The sequence below is a fragment of the Oncorhynchus clarkii genome, chromosome 31 (assembly GCF_045791955.1).
Source record: "Oncorhynchus clarkii lewisi isolate Uvic-CL-2024 chromosome 31, UVic_Ocla_1.0, whole genome shotgun sequence".
Classification (NCBI taxonomy): Eukaryota; Metazoa; Chordata; class Actinopteri; order Salmoniformes; family Salmonidae; genus Oncorhynchus; species Oncorhynchus clarkii.
This window is the reverse complement of record NC_092177.1, coordinates 15848585-15861159: the sequence shown is the minus strand read 5'-3', so window position 1 is coordinate 15861159 and position 12575 is coordinate 15848585. Positions and strand designations below refer to the sequence as shown.

At 44.5% G+C, this 12575-nt stretch overlaps 2 pseudogenes; one reads left to right on the top strand and one right to left on the bottom strand.

Moving 5' to 3' along the window:
• The first annotated feature begins 500 nt into the window (after positions 1 to 500).
• Positions 501 to 2636, top strand: LOC139390820 (probable palmitoyltransferase ZDHHC24; annotated as a pseudogene).
• A 4588-nt stretch (positions 2637 to 7224) lies between these two features.
• Positions 7225 to 12520, bottom strand: LOC139390819 (sodium/potassium/calcium exchanger 3-like; annotated as a pseudogene).
• Between the last annotated feature and the right edge of the window lie 55 nt (positions 12521 to 12575).

Here is a 12575-nt window from a genome sequence, read left to right as displayed (position 1 = left end):
TCCTTCATTTGACTCACCAACCCCTCCCTATGACTCAGGGACTCCTACTCCTTCTGTTTGTCTTGCTCTTTGCCTCCGATGTCAGCTTTGTACCATAGAGGCAGAAAATACTGAAGCCTCAGCAATAACCACCTCCCCGGATCCTGCAGAGGACCTGTCTGTTGCGCTATGCCCCGCTCTTCCTCCCTTCTTCCTCTTCCTCCTCTCCCTGCTGCTGACACTGTCTTTACTTTGCTTGTGGAGCAAGAAGACTTTCAATATCATCATCCTCATCTGTAACGGGATCTACAGACCATGAATAACCCTTCAGGGTTCTGCTGCTCGGTCCATGTCCACTTGACAGATGCACTGCACACACACACACACACACACACACAGATTTGAGTTCAACAATTACATTTAACAGGCAGCTAGGGCCAATGTTTACCCTTAGCTTGGGTTTAGTTGCTGGTACATTGTTAGTTAGTGTACAGTTGAGCAAGTTTAGATTGTATGAAGCAATGGTTCTTACCTGGTTTGATGTCCAGCTCATGTGCCAGATCGCTGCTCTTCTCTCTCCACAAGGTTACTCTGCAGCTTCATCCTCCCGCGCTCACTGTGGGGAGGAGGACACGACAGAACAGAGCTATTGAACATGCTCTGATTTATTTTATTTCCTGTGCTTCCTGACATGGATTATTCCATAATACCCTAGTGGTGGACAGACAGTGAGCCTGCCCTACAGTGCAGTTAACAAAAACGGATTGTCTCATAATCAAAACAACAATGTTGAAAAAGCAAATTGACCAACAAATAAAACAACCTTTCATGTCATACTAGTACAAGTCACAGCAATCATTCAACCCCTGTATCATCTCAAATGAAATGAAAGTTTTATATGAAATGATGATTGACAGTTCTCTCGCTCTCACCTCTGTAGCAGAAGTTCTGGTCCCTGTTTTGTATAACCACCTCGGTTCTCCCCGACACCATCCATATATCAGGTAGACATAATTTCTCTTTCACTGTGGGCATGACAGGGACCACAAAACTTTTGAAATGAAAGGCTCACAAGCACAGCCTGGGATTAACATGGATTAAGGGTTGGTTGTATTGCTCTCTACTAAGGGGAGGAACAGGGGGCATATGGACCTCACTGTCGTCACAGATGAATTGAGGAAACCTATCTTTGCTGTCATCACCATCTATGAGTAAGAAAATATATGGAAGAAATAACGTTACACTAATGAATAACCTCCATAAAATTAAAGTAATGTCATTTGAATATCTAATAGTCAATAATTAACTTTCATATTTAGGAGAGTTTATCTTAATGCAAATGCACAGGACTAATTATAATCAGAGAGGAATACAACTTTGTTGTAGTACAGTCCTTTAGTAATTTCACACGGAACATGGACGCGATACGTATAGATATGGGGGACGTATTTTCATGTAACACTGGCTACACTGACAGCTCCACTTCCTTTGAAATGAAAGCGCATCAACACTTGTCCACACACCGATCTTTCTTAATGACAACAGACATGTTGTAGTCAGTTTACATGTTGGTAAAAGGAGTAAGAATTGTCCGTAATCACTCAATCGCTAACGTCAACATCAGATCTCAAACATGATACGTGTAAATCTGTGAAAAACGTCCCCCTTCTTTCACCTGTCAGCTATAATCCTGTTAGATAAAATCACATCAGAGCGGCGGAAACAAGGAAGCATAGAGGACACAAGACTGAGAAGGCACCACGACATGGTTAAGCTTCGATGGTCGGTTGTGGGATCGCGTGGAGAAGACGTGACGCTACCTGCCCATAGTTCTGAACACCGTTCTCGTGTTCTCCATCACCACGGAGGTGAGTTACCTGGTCCTGGTCGAGGCGCCGCTCCAACTGGACCAGAACAAGACCCAGTGTTCTACTGTGTGGAAGACTGCACCTCCTCGCGCAGTACTTCATGTTGGGAAATATCACATGGAACGCCTCGTTGTTTGTGAAAACCAGGCCCAGCATCAAAGGTGTGTTTCTTGGCTCAGAAGGTATCGCGCAAGGCTGGAGGTAATCTAAATATACAAAGTGGTTCATCATTAGGACTAACAAACTGTTCAGACTGTTTTAATCACTTGACTGTGTGTTGAGACTACGCAATGATGGCCAGAGGTACCTCATCAACAGGCTAGCGATATTCAGAAAATGTTCTGGAGCAGAGATTGAGCTCATCATTCAAATATTATTTCCCCAGTGTTCATTACCTGTTATCTGCAATTATTACATTGTAACACACCTCTACTTGACCCACAGGTACAGCTACACATGTGAGACCCACACTCCCCCACAGTGCTCCCTCTGCTATGACAGTAAGGTGTGTGTTCTGAGATGAGACCACCACTGTGTGTTCTTCGGCCAGTGTGTGGGCTTCCGTAACTACCACTACTTCCTCAGCTGTCTGCTGTTCATGTGGACGGGGCTGCTGTACACTGTAGTGGTGAACACAGGTCTTCATCATCATCCTGAAGGAAGGAGTCGCGCTGCACAGCATCCTGCTACAACCCATGCCCTGGATCATGCTCGTCTCTGGTTAGACTGGGAGGGAGAGAGGGGGAGGGTGTATGTTCAGAGAGAGAGAGCAAGGGAGAACCGAGCGAGTGAGAGGTGTGTATGTGAGCGAGAGAGAGAGAGAAAGGGTATGTGTATCTGTATGTGCAACCTGGTCTCAGAGCATTTCGTATTATTCAGTACGTAAATCCGTCACACTCCATTTAGTATGATATGTTATGTTTCATATGGTATGTATTAATGTGTGGATGTACATCCCCAATTTCATGTGACATGTTACGATTTACAATTTGTATTATAGTTTACGAATGTACAAAGCATATAATATGTTGCAAATGTACTATTTGTTACAAATTTACTGAAAGTATGAAATGTTACGAATTCTAGCAAGGTGGCTAACATTAGCTAGCTGGCTAACGTTAACTAGGTTAGGGTTAAGTTTATGAGTTAGGTTAAAGGGTTAGCAAACATGCTAAGTAGTTGCAAAGTATCTAAAAAGTAGTAAGTAGTTGAAAAGTTGCTAATTAGCTAAAATGCTTAAGTTGTCCCTGATGGGATTCATTATACGCCCACACATACACCTGGACAACCACCTTCATTTTGTTTTTTCCTTAAAGGAAAATGCCACCCCAAAACTATCTTTTGGTATTTGTTTCATTTGTCCATTTTTGACATAGTCCCACAATTGCATCATGCTTTGTCTTCTAAGTTAGCCTTAGTGTTTATATGCCTAGAAGTATGCTTGTTAATGCTTGTTAATACTTGTAACTGAAGTTTTATGCCTTGTGTGTGAATCCATTCCATTTCTGAAGCAAAAATGTTGCTAAGAATGTCTGGGAGTGGCAAGAGGAACATGAAAATGAGCTGTTATTAGCAGAGATATTTGGAACTCTTTGTTATTGGTCTATTAACTCATTTAGGCCAAAACCACCACCAAAACCAAGTGAATCCAGGTTAAAGCTATGATCCCTTATTGATGTCACTTGTTAAATCCACTCCAATCAGTTTAGGTGAAGGGGAGGAGGCAGGTTAAAGAAGGATTTTTAAGCCTTTAGACCAGGGGTGTCAAAGTCAAATGGACGGAGGGCCAAATAAAAAAATCAGCTACAAGACGAGGGCCGGACTGTTCGAATGTTCATTGAAAAATTTTTAAATGACGCATATAGTCTAGTGAACCTAATTGAACCTACTGAAAACCTAACAAATATATTACAATATGATCAGATAAATAAAGCAATATTTTCTTATGGCTCTGTCAGTAATCTTTAATTTTCAACAGACACAAAAGACAAATTTCCTTTATATAAATATCCCCATAACATGAACATTAAATGAAAGAAACCGGTATTCAAGGCACCATCAGTAGACTATATTTTCTATTTTAGCAAAAGTGGGCTAAATTTACTTCAAAGAAAAAACAATAATAGCAATTTTCTATCATCCACTCAACTGAAATATTTTTAAAATATAATTGGATTGAAATACAAAAAAATAAAGTGCAAAAATCTATTAATCAAAAACAACACTTTGTTTAAGGAGAAGTAACATGCAGTGAAAACAAATATTAAATTTTAACTTTTAAACTTGAACTGAGTAAAAACTCTAAATATGTGATTGCACAGTAATGTTCACTTGTTTGAGGTTGAGGGTGATACTTGGTGGTGTCCCATCTTTTCCACAAGTTCATCAATGTTCGGGGTAAGGCTCTGAGCTGAAGAAATCCTCAGAATTGAGTGGAGGTGTTCAGCAGTAAGTCGACTTCTGTGTGATGTTTTGTTCAGGTTCATCAAAGAAAACAGTTGTTCACACAGGTATGTGCTGCCAAACATAGACAACGTTTGAGCAGCCTGGATGCGCAGCTGGGGCATTGTGCCGGGGAGGAAACGGGCGAACTCCGCAGCACCCACTGCCGCATATTTTGCCCTCAGTGCATCATTGCATTGGAGGTCAATCAACTCCATTTGGAGGTTTGGTGGTGAGCTTTCCACGTCAACAGCAAATGGGTTACCGAGCAGTTCCAACCTGCTTTTTTGTGCTTCAAAGTCAGCAAATCGGCGTCGAAAGTCAGCGGCAAGCATACCTATTTTATCAGCCAACTGTGTGCTCGGGAACGCACTGGTAGAGAGCTTCTCTTTCATGGTCTGGCAGCTGGGAAAGTGGCTCAAATTTTCTTTCCGCATCTGCGTCTCCCACAGAGTCAGTTTGGTTTTAAATGCCTTCACTGTACTGTACATATCAGAGATGACACGATCCCGACCCTGCAGCTGCAAGTTTATTGCATTCAGATGACTCGTAATGTCACACAGAAAAGCCATTTCACACAGAAACATTTCGTCTCGGAGTTGTGTTGTGTCTTTCCCTTTGCTGTCCAAGAACAGACAAATCTCCTCACGAAGCTCGAAACATCTTTGAAGCACCTTTCCCTGGCTTAGCCATCGCACCTCTGTGTGATAAGGCAAATCACCATGCTCCGTTTCTAACTCCGTCAGAAATGCCTTGAACTGGCGGTGATTCAAACCTTTGGCTCTGATAAAGTTAACTGTGCGCGTGATGATGCTCATTACATGCTCCATTTTCAAGGCTTTACCGCACAACGCTTCCTGGTGTATGATACAATGATAAGCTGTCAGCTCACCTGTCGCGTTTTCCTCTTGCATCTTTTCCCGTATCTTCGCCACCAGTCCGCTCCTGTGTCCACACATCGCAGGTGCTCCGTCGGTTGTCAAACCCACGAGTTTTTCCCAAGGCAGCTCCATCTCATTTACACATCTTGACACCTCTTCATACAAATCATGCCCCGTAGTTGTGCCATGCATAGGACGTAAAGCCAAAAACTCCTCTGTCACGCTTAGGTTGGAGTCCACTCCGCGGATGAAAATTGACAACTGGGCAATGTCAGAAATGTCGGTGCTCTCATCCACAGCCAAGGAATATGCAATAAAATCTTTTCCCTTTTTCACAAGCTGCTCTTTTAGATTGATGGACAACTGGTCTACTCTCTCGGCAATGGTGTTTCTGCTCAGACTCACATTTAAAAAGAGTTGCCTTTTTTCTGGGCAAACTTCGTCACAAACTTTAATCATGCAGTTTTTGATGAAATCCCCCTCCGTAAATGGCCGGGCTGATTTAGCGATCTCTTCTGCCAAAATAAAACTGGCCTTGACAGCAGCCTGGCCTTGTGATTTGGCTTTTTTGAACAGAGCCTGTCGAGATTTGAGGCCTCGTTTTAATTCCTCTGCCTTTTGTAGCCTTTGTTCCATGTCCATATTCTTGTTTTTGTCCGCGTGTTTCGTTTCATAATGTCGTCTCAGATTATACTCTTTCAGTACCGCCACACTTTCTCCACACAGAAGACACACAGGTTTTCCAGCTACCTTCGTGAACATATACTCCGACTCCCACCTTGTTTGAAACCCCCGGTTCTCAGTATCCACCTTCCGTTTTGCCATTTTTGATGGGTATCTGAAAGTTAATTTTACTGTGATGCTGACGACTGCTGTGCCAATAAATATTGAAATGAAGCAGCCTACTGCTCGGTGCGTCACCTTTGCATTGTGGGAAATGTAGTATTGGTGCGTGTAAAAGATCTGCGGGCTGCCGGCTTGCTGCGGGCCGGTTCTAATAATAAATCAAGATCATCCCAGGGGCCGTAAAAAACCTTCTTGCGGGCCGGATGTGGCCCGCGGGCCTTGACTCTGACATATGTGCTTTAGACAATTAAGACATGGATTGTGTACGTGTGCCACCGAATGGGCAAGGCAAAAGATTGAAGTGCCTTTGAACAGGGTATGGTAGTAGGGGCTAGGCACACTGGTTTGGGTCAAGAACTGCAATGCTGCTGCTTTGTTTTGTACAACTTGTAGAGGTGAGGGGTACAACTCAATATTAGGAAGGTGTTCCAAATGTTTGTTATACTCAGTGTATGTGATGTGTTTGAGTTTCACTATCCCTGAATAAATGTCAAACTATTGATTATGCTTTGACCTCCTCTATCAATATTGTCTTAAGGGTATATCTACTAGGTAATGTAGCACTCAGCATTTGACATTTAAAATATGTATTAACACACTCATACTTATTGGTCAGTGGCACTCCTGCTCCTAATTGTGGATGCATTTGGATAAAAATGAAATAAAAAGGTATTTATTGGAATTGTGTCTCTGTGTGTGTCTTGGTACTATAGTATATTATTAGTGACATAATGGCGTATGCATAACATATGTATCTCTCTCGTGTTTATTATGATAAATACATATCTGGACCCTGAAACTGGAGCTCACTCCTTGGTGTGCCCCACCCAATTGGCACGCTCACTGATGGTGGCACCAAGAACGCACGGTAAACACCCCTCGTGACGGAGCCTCGAAAACACTGGAACAGACTGGGCGCGAAGGAGAGATGATGGGAATGGGATATTCTGGAAGCAGTACAGACTTGCGATGACGTGACTTTTAAAACGATAGGCTATTGTATGCAAGACTGGAATGCTTTCGCAAAAAGCCCCTCTTGCCTCTCGGTTCCGTGGAGGAAGTGTTAGAGATGCCCGCGGAAGATGTTGAGCTTCTGGCAAAAGAGAGTGGGAAATAATGAGTGCATGGATGATGAGGCTGACAATACAAATATATGGCTGCACGTAAAGAACTAGCTTTCCCTGAGAGTGCATCAGATTGAATGTTGTTCATGCTACATCAGATATCAACCGGAGAACCGACGCTGCTATGGTGATCGAGATATGAGCAGAGGGAACAGTGTCGAGATGAAGGCAGCGGTGATAGAGCATCATTAAACAGAGACCCAGTCTGCGGTCCATCCACCAACGGTTCAGATGAACACTCAGGACCTGCAGAGAAGTGAGAGGAGAAAGTACTGTATACGGTTTGACTTTGTCCTAAAAATATAGACTTGAAGAGATATTACAGTGAGAAACACTGAACCCAACAGCAAAATGACTGAATATACCAGGCCTTTACTGTTGAACACCTGCCAACCATAAAAACACTCAATCTTTGCATCTGGGAACCTCAAGAGTATAGCGTCTAGCAGCTTTTTGGTTTGTCAACCAGAACCACACAGAAACGAATCAACACCAAAAAATATGTCCCTACCTCTGATCCATAGTCGACCACCAGAGTGCGCAGGAACCAAGGAAACCCAAGTCCCAGAAGCACATCAAAGATATTATTACCAATGGAGATAGAGACAGCCATGTCCCCCATACCTACAAAACAAACACACAGACACACACACACACACACACAATAGTCAAAACAAGGCATACAGTTAGACAGGCATGTCCTTCATACCGTACAAAACAAACAAACAAAAAGGCTAACGTCACAACACACACAGACCGTTTAGAATTCCGGTACCTTGTCGTGCGACGATGAGGCTGGCCATACAGTCTGGTACGCTGGTGCCAGCTGCCAGCAAGGTGATGCCCATCACCACCTCAGGGATGCCCAGCGTGAAACTGATAATGGTCACCTGGAAGGGCATTAGGTGACATAGGAGATTATGTGTTATGTGATGTGTGTTTTTATGTGTGAGCTTGTGTATGTGTGCTCTGTAGTCATACCATCCAGACCATGAGGTAGCAGAAGAGTGCGACCCAGAGTGTGGAGGCCAGAAAGGTCAGGAGGTACCAGCGGCTCCAGCGAGGCAGGACACAGTTGGGTATGGTGCAGCAGAGCAGCAGGCACAGTTGCCATGACACCAGCCAGCGCACACACCCACAGTGCCCTCCTGAGGACGGAGGAAGCAGCACCTTGGTTTTCCAGTCATCAATCAATCAAGTGCAACAGTAGTCACAAAGAGCTTTACAGTAACCTGACCTCAACCCACAAAGAGCTTTACAGTAACCTGACCTCAAACTACAAAGAGCTTTACAGTAACCTGACCTCAACCTACAAAGAGCTTTACAGTAACCTGACCTCAAACTACAAAGAGCTTTACAGTAACCTGACCTCAATCTACAAAGAGCTTTACAGTAACCTGACCTCAACCTACAAAGAGCTTTACAGTAACCTGACCTCAAACTACAAAGAGCTTTACAGTAACCTGACCTCAAACTACAAAGAGCTTTACAGTAACCTGACCTCATTCGACAAAGAGCTTTACAGTAACCTGACCTCAAACTACAAAGAGCAAGAAGCAGCAGCAAGGAACCAGACTTTATCATCAGAATAAGTAAGGCAACACTCACCTGGCACTATGAAGGGACTGAAAGGGACCACCTCTTCTTCCTCCAGCTCCTCCTCTTCCTCCTCTTTGGGCTGTAACCCCCCTGTGTTCCCTTCCGGGCCCCCATCCCTGTCTCCGTCCCCCTCCAGGGACTGCCTCTCACTGTCCCCCGCCCCGCCCCACCGCTCTCTATTCCCCATGTGGCCCCATCGTGCTCCTGGCCCCGAGCACGGATCAACCTCTGTCTCTGTGTGAGTGAGAAGGTAAGAGACACATTTTCTACATTTTACAGTTTTTAACTGTTAGAGTAGGAGTATGTCACAACTCGAGCATGGCGCAGGAGAACATTCAACAGCACAATGTTGGCATTCAGCCAGAACAGAGCAACAGGGATGATACAAGCATAGTGTGTGTGTGTGTCTGTGTTTTGTAATTATGCATCCAGCAAAGGCTAAGGCATGGGGGTGTAAGGGAATATGCAATGTATGTGTGAGTGTTTTCTCTTCTATTATAACCATGCGTCCTGCCATGCTAAGTTGTGGACACATACCGCTGTGTGTGTGGTGTGTACCTCAGTGATGACCATGCGTCCTGCCATGCTAAGTTGTGGACACATACCGCTGTGTGTGTGGTGTGTACCTCAGTGATGACCATGCGTCCTGCCATGCTAAGTTGTGGACACATACCGCTGTGTGTGTGGTGTGTACCTCAGTGATGACCATGCGTCCTGCCATGCTAAGTTGTGGACACATACCGCTGTGTGTGTGGTGTTTACCTCAGTGATGACCATGCGTCCTGCCATGCTAAGTTGTGGACACATACCGCTGTGTGTGTGGTGTTTACCTCAGTGATGACCATGCGTCCTGCCATGCTAAGTTGTGGACACATACCGCTGTGTGTGTGGTGTGTACCTCAGTGATGACCATGCGTCCTGCCATGCGGAGGCGTGTGTAGGGGGGGAAATGTGGGGTGATCAGGAGACAGAGGCTTGCCTCAGAAGCTCAGCTGGTGAGGCCGCAGACTCATCAACTCATCCACCATCACTACTGCAGAGTCCTGACCTGCACACGAGTCTGGGAGCGGGAGGGAGGAGGAGAGATGGAGGAGGAGGAGAGAGGGAGGGAGAAGGAGAGAGGGAGGGAAAGGAGACAGGGAGGAGGAGGAGAGATGGAGAAGGAGAGAGGGAGAGAAAAGGAGATGGGGAGGAGGAGATATGGAGGAGGAGAAGGAAGAGAAGGTGGAGGAGAGGGCGGATGGAGAGCATACATTTTCAGTTGAAGGAGCTACTGCATGTCTGATCCAATAGGAATATGTTCCAATCGATTGAATAAAAATCTGAAGCAATGTGGATACAAGTGTCTGTCATGTCTGTCTTAGGGACGTGTATCTGTCGTGTCTGTCTTAGTGTGTCTGTCTTAGTGACGTGTATCTGTCGTGTCTGTCTTAGTGTGTCTGTCTTAAGGACGTGTGTCTGTCTTAAGGACGCGTGTCTGTCTTAGTGTGTCTGTCTTAAGGACATGTGTCTGTCGTGTCTGTCTTAGTGTGTCTGTCTTAAGAACGTGTTCATTATACAACGTATCTTAGTGAATTGATCCAAGCCTATACACAAACACACACCCAACACACACACACACACACATATATATAAACACACACCCAACACACACACACACACACACACACACACACACACACACACACACACACACACACACACACACACACAACCAGTGGTAGACACAAACCCACCTCTCTTCAGCAGCACCATGTCAGTGTCACAGTCGACTCCTCCATGCCCAACTGCGGTGGTCCGTCTCAGGGTATTGAAACAGGGCTGACCCCCTCGACCACAGTGCCTTTCCACCCAGCCTGACAGGGATCTGTTGAGCCTACACACAGACACAACACACAGTATCACAACCAACATCTGTCATGGATAGATACTGTACCTTGCTTGTGCTTATAGGAAGAAAATGTTGCAGCTGGCCCATCTAGCAGAAACCGCTCAGTTCTGCCTCCAAGGCAAGACTCATGACAATAAACGTCAACCTGCAAAGAAACTAACAGAAGTGGGAAGGATTCTTTATTGTCACCTCTGATATCTTCTCCAGTGATGGAACGAAATAGACATCACAGACTATAGCCAGGGCATAGAACATGTAGACCACCTAGGAACATGTAGACCGCCTGAAAAGAAACAGCCTGTCTGTGGACTGAGTTGGATGACATAGAGATTGTTGGGGTACTGTTACAGTAGAATGGTGTACTACGACAGCAGCGTTGAACAAGGTAGTAGGCTACATAGAGATCCTGTTAAATGACTATATACTGTATGTATTCTAATTCCTAATGACATGGTAGGCCACTCACACAGACTACATGGAGAAGAACTGCTCCTTTTCTCCTCTGCTCTGTAGAGAAGACATCTGCTGGAAACTTGTGGATTGCTGAGAGTGAGGGGAGAGAGATTGAGTGTGTTTTCTCTTTAGCAGTGTTCAATATTGTCTCCTAGCAACAGGCCCACAGCTCCTGGCTTAAATGGACTCTTCGGAACATATGTCACTGTCACATGACTCAGCAGCGGCGCTGTGGAGGAGAACACAACAGCAGAAAGCACAACCTACCTCAGACCCCTTGGCCTCGAGCCTAAGCTCACTCACATAGGCCTACTGCACATTTGCACGCACCCTGAACACGCATACACGCTACACACACACTCACGCAAGCAAGCACGTGCGCACACACACACACATACACACCAGACGTGACAAGAGCAGGCGCTAACAACAGGGGTATTGCGTCTATAGGATGGCACTTCAAAAAGCTCAAAATACTGCTACCAGTTTTAGAATGTAGCATTTAGTTGCCTAGCAACATGGACCTCAAAGGGGTATTACTGCGGGTTTAGGCATCTGTCTGAACCCCTTTAAAGACATGATGACTGACAGACAGAGGAATTGACAGATAGGCTAGAGACACTGGATGAGTGAGTGGGAAGCAAAAAGAGAGAGCAGGGAGGGGAGGAGTAATGCACAGGTAAAAAGACAAGACACCAAAGATCCAAGAGCACAGGGACACAGGAACAAAAACACTAGTGCACCAGCTCTGGGCATTGTAGGAGTGTAGAAAGTGTGGTTCTCCTCTTCTCTCTCCTGCATTAGTTCTCTCTTAGACCAGGGAAAGTCCCCAACAACATCCCTGGGGCTGGGAGTCTGTCAGCATAGAGCAGCATAAATTATTTCCTAAAAGGAAATATTAAATATTATCAGCTTATAACAAGAAATCACATTGTTTTCATAATATTATTGCAAGATAATTTAATAATTAAACAGGTGTGATGATTGACTAAACCACTAGTATTTTATGTATGAATTAAATGAATGACGGGACTCCCATTTGTATGAATAAACCCTGGGGGAAACGCACCTGTTACGTCTAAGAGTGTAAAAGCGGTTTGAAAAGACCGCCTGAAATTTCAGCCTGTTTCGGTGGGCTGGAGTTTTGGCCTTCCATGGCGACATCACCAGGCAGTAAATTAGTTAATAGACCAATAAACCTCTTTTTGACCATTTTAATTTAAAACAATCACAGTAAGTTACTTAATTGTTCTAAATAATTTGATTTTGAGGTAAAAAAATATCTGCATTGGACCTTTAAGACCCACTATTGTATTGCTTTTAGGAGTGCCACAGCAGTAACCATACATCATTGTATGTTTGTAGTATCACTCTTCATGTATGTAGTGTTCAGCATGTTCTATTCACTCACGGTTGGACTGATTGCACGGTTTTCATCGCTGTAAATACTTCGGAGCATCCAGTTTTTAGAGAATGAGTGTTGAGTGAAATA